This window comes from Empidonax traillii, unplaced genomic scaffold (assembly GCF_003031625.1).
Source record: "Empidonax traillii isolate 1590-97213 ecotype Southwest subspecies unplaced genomic scaffold, ASM303162v1 scaffold321:size1084243, whole genome shotgun sequence".
Taxonomy (NCBI): Eukaryota; Metazoa; Chordata; class Aves; order Passeriformes; family Tyrannidae; genus Empidonax; species Empidonax traillii.
In genome coordinates this window covers 83,478-87,919 of record NW_020955514.1, presented here as the reverse complement: position 1 = coordinate 87,919, position 4,442 = coordinate 83,478, and positions in this window count along the sequence as shown.

Sequence of the window (4,442 nt, the reverse complement as noted above, 5' to 3'; positions counted from 1 at the left end):
GGAAAATTGAGGTTAAACACATATCCAGACTACACATCCTCTGCTCTCCTTGCAACTCTGCCTGAGGAGCCACTAACGACAAAATAAAACTACGTATTTCTGGTGAAAGAGAATGTTAAAGGCCATGGACCTGTGACTGAATTGTAAAATCACACTTTAAGCCGTTCTAAAACGAGACATTCAAACTAGAAGAAAGTTTTAAAAAATCTTAGATAAAAACTTATCAGAGAAGACACAATCAATACATACCTTCTTCTTTTTTAATCTGTCATCCACTTTAAAATCCCTTTTGTACCTATCATGTCTATAAGCAAATCAGTAAAAATCCAGAAGTAGTCAGAGAAAAACACAGGTTTACCTGGCATGTTTTTCACCAGTAGATCCAGAGTGCATCAATAAGTTTCTGTCCCATCCCTTAAGCACTGAGCTGGGAGAGGTCCAACTGCCCAGCTAAAAGCAGCACTGAATACACAGACCTGTGAAGAATAGAAATGAGGCCCAAAGAGTTGCATTGTTACTTCTTCATTCAGTGAGGAAAACAGAAGAGAAAAACATCTTCCTTTCAGCGTCAATTCACTTACACCCCCTGCTTGCAGTAGCAGTACAAAATACAACATTTTTATGATTATTTAACGTTTTCAGTTAATGATGAATAGGGTAAGAGCTGACAGACAAGTTGTTGGCCATTAGGAAGGCACCTAAAATTTGAAAAACTGGAATTTTTTTGAAAGTCCTTTTGGATGGACAGGAAGAGGAAAAGCGACATCCCAAATCAACACTTCCGTGGCTTCAGTTGACAGAATTCCCCTATCAAAGGTTTCAGTCTTCAGATTTCCTGGAGGTTTAGAGAGAAAGAGCCAAAGACAACAAAGATACTACACACCTAATCCTGCTCAGATGTACGTTACAACAGAGCAAGCAGAGATAATTTTTTTTTTTTTGACAGTTTCTGTCTGCAATTGCAAGTTGCACACCTCTATTTGTACTGGGAAATGTGTGAAATTTTGACTATTAAGTGTAAACATTTATTCCAGGAACCATCAACTTCTCTGTTATGATACAAAAGAATTTATACCAAAGCAAAGGTAAATTAATCTTCCTTCGAAACAGAAGGCAACTTGCAAAGCGTTTTTGAACAGCAGCGAGCACACCAAACGCCCACACACTCAGCTGTCACTATGTGAATTCATTTTTAACACGTCAATCTTCTTCCCAGGCTATGGTGAGATCTGTGTTGCCAGCACGCTGAGCCTCAGCTTCACAGTTTTAAGCACCAATAATGCCACACCAAAAAAAACCAAAAAACCAACAAACATGCTGAAGACTTTTGAACTCTCAGTTGCATTACTTCTGGAAGCAGCAGCAGCGAATGCCAAGCAGAGAGAAGGCAGCCTGGTTCAAGGGTTGTTTTAGATCATCCAAAATCAACACTGCCCAAGACACACACATTTTGTGCAATTGTGCCGTCTTTCATTAAGGAAATGCCTGACAGTACCACACCCTCGGATTCAGCAGCACTGGTATCAGCAGACAGGCATAAAACAGATATGCCCCCTGTCACCTCCAGAACTTAGACATCTATCTTTCATACAGGTTAAGATGAGTAGGAATAGGGGGATAAGCTACACTACAGCTATCAAAATAGGCCACTCTCGATGTCGGAATTGCTCCCCCTTCCAACTCTCATGAAGAACTCTGATCTACTCAGTCATGATGTATTATTTACAGCTGTCTCCTCCACTTCAAGTTAGCTTCGAACGTATTTTTTCTGGACTGAAAGGATCTGAACCACACAAATATCAGTGCAGAACATTAAAGCTTCCAACAGGTTGTACCTCAGGCTTTACTTAGCTACTTATTTAATTCAGACATTAAAAAACATGGTCATAATTCAGCAAATTCTCAATAAAACCATTTAATGAATGGAGTGACAGTAATTCATTTGTTCAAGGCCACTAAAGTGGTAGAACTGAAGCCAGTACATTCATAGAATCCTTTAGGTTGGAAAGACCTCTAGGATCATCAAGTCCAACCTCAATCCTACCACTGCCATGTTACCACTAAAGTATGTTCACAAGTATCACACCCACACCTTTTCTGAACACTTCCAGGGATGGTAATTCCACCGTTTCTTTGGCCAGCCTGTTCCAACGCTTGACAATCCTTTCAGTGAAGAAATTTTTGCTAGTATTGAACCTAAACCTCCCTTGGCTCAACCTGAGGCCATTTCCTCTCATCCTGTCACTTGTTACATGGGAGACAACCTCCTTTCAAACCTCCTGGCTCCCAAGACTAAACAATGCTTATCTTCACTTATGAAATTAAAAATAATATGATTTGCCTTTAACTTCTCATCAAGGTGCAACAACAGCAGATCCATGGAGATTCATTCTTGGCACCTTCTGTGTTGTGTGAGGAAGCACATCACTTGTACTAATACTCCATGATGCAGCACAAGGCAAATATCTCTGAAGGATATCACAAATACACACATACGTTCCTCAGATGCAAAAGTACTACTTCTCTTGTCTTAATCCATGATTTCAATTTAAAGAAAAGCAGTCCTATTATCACTCTTTGAATAGCTTTGTTAGCAGAGAATAAAGCTGACTTTCTTACTCAATTCCTAGCAAAAACAAATGCTAAATGAGTTTTCTAGCAGCATTAAAAATCTCAGTACTTTCAAAGCATTCCAACTCTAGAGAAGATGGGATCTGCATCAATATTCACCCATGTGACATCAAGCAGTTTTCCCATCCCACCTCTCGGTTTGTTGAGAACCCTGACTTAGTGATGACATGCACTGCCATCTTGTGTTATGGCTCAGAACTGAAGGTTTCACAAGTTGGGTTTCACACAAACATCCAGCTTCCGCTGCTCTAACAGCAATTTTTTTCCCCAGTCACTGTGCCAAATGAGAAGCCTCTCTAGCCTTTTATATAAATACATACATACATTATATATATATATACACACACATATATTAAAAAATAACCAAGATCTAACTCAGGCTGCAACAGATGCAAGCCTCCACAATCCCAGGGAACAAAGTGGACAAAGTTCATTCTTCTCCACTAACTGGTGCAGGTATTTTCAACAGCATACAGTTTTGCAGGGACAGCTGGTGCTAAGTGGCATGGATATTTACCTTTTAGGTTTGAGCTTCTCTTCCTCCACCACAAACAAATAAGTCTGTAGGCTAAAATACTGCATTGCTAAAAGAGTGAGGCTAAGCTTTTCCTCAACTTTGATCTGATAAATAATAATGGAAGTTGTTCCTTTTATGCCCTGGGACTATATTTTGAGAGGAGTTATTGTTCTCAAAATGTCTACAAGAACAGTCCAAGGGTTCATTTACCTACACTGGCTGGGTATATGCTGAGCAAGTATATCCTGTACCAGCAGCACACTCTGGGATAGGAGCTCCAGAATGAAACAGAGGGATGTTTCATATTTCAGTGGTCTGTAGCCAACCCAACCCTGCTACATCTGGGCCTCACAGTGGACACAAAGGCAGTCATCTGTTAAACCTTCTCAAGTCCAAAGCCGAGTAGTAACTACATCGTATCTCGCAGTGTAGTCCCAAACTCAGTGAGTGGATCACAGAAAAACATGCATTAACAAGTAGGAGAAAGAAAATTGTAGAATGGTTCTGGAAACGGATATTAATGGGCTCTGAACCTGTATTGTACTTTTAAGTGGAAGTTCCTTTTCCTTAAAAAAAAAAAAGAAAAAAGAAAAAAAAAAGATGACCACCTTACAATTTGGGTAAGTATGGTCATCTAGAAGTAAAAACGCTTCTGTTGTCTTTATTCTGAAAAGAGTATCAGAAAAACTTCTACAAGTGCACTGTCTTTGCACAGACCAAATTCCTAGATGAACCATCCTCTTTCTCTCTGGGCATACTATGCAGCTGTAAAACATCACTCTATTGTTAACTATTTACATGACAGCAGCACTGAGCCTACCTGCTTCACTTCTGCACTGACATCAAATTGGAAATTTCTGTATTACCTTGTTTATCACCAATTATCCGCTGAAATAGAAACATTAAAGTAATTCCCAGAAACTTAGTTCCAGCACTCAGCAGCTGCCTTTCTAGTTCCAGCAGATAGCAGTTTTCCTATCGTGTGAGTTAGCACACAAAGGATGTGCAAAATTTAATTAGTGTTCACTGACCAATTCTGACACACAATGAAATTTAGTTTAGAAAACTTTGTTTTTCGTGTTTGTTTCTTCCCCTTCCCCACCCCAGCAGGAAAAAAGCAAGACACAAGTCATCTGCCATACTAATGTATTCCATCTTTCAAAAAGAAAGACATGATTTTAATATTACTTAACAATATGTTAAAAAAGTAGCCAGTTAGGCTTCAGTGTTAATACAATTATACACTCTATAACAGATTTGATAGTGTGAGTACTGTTCTTTTTTAAATTTTCTC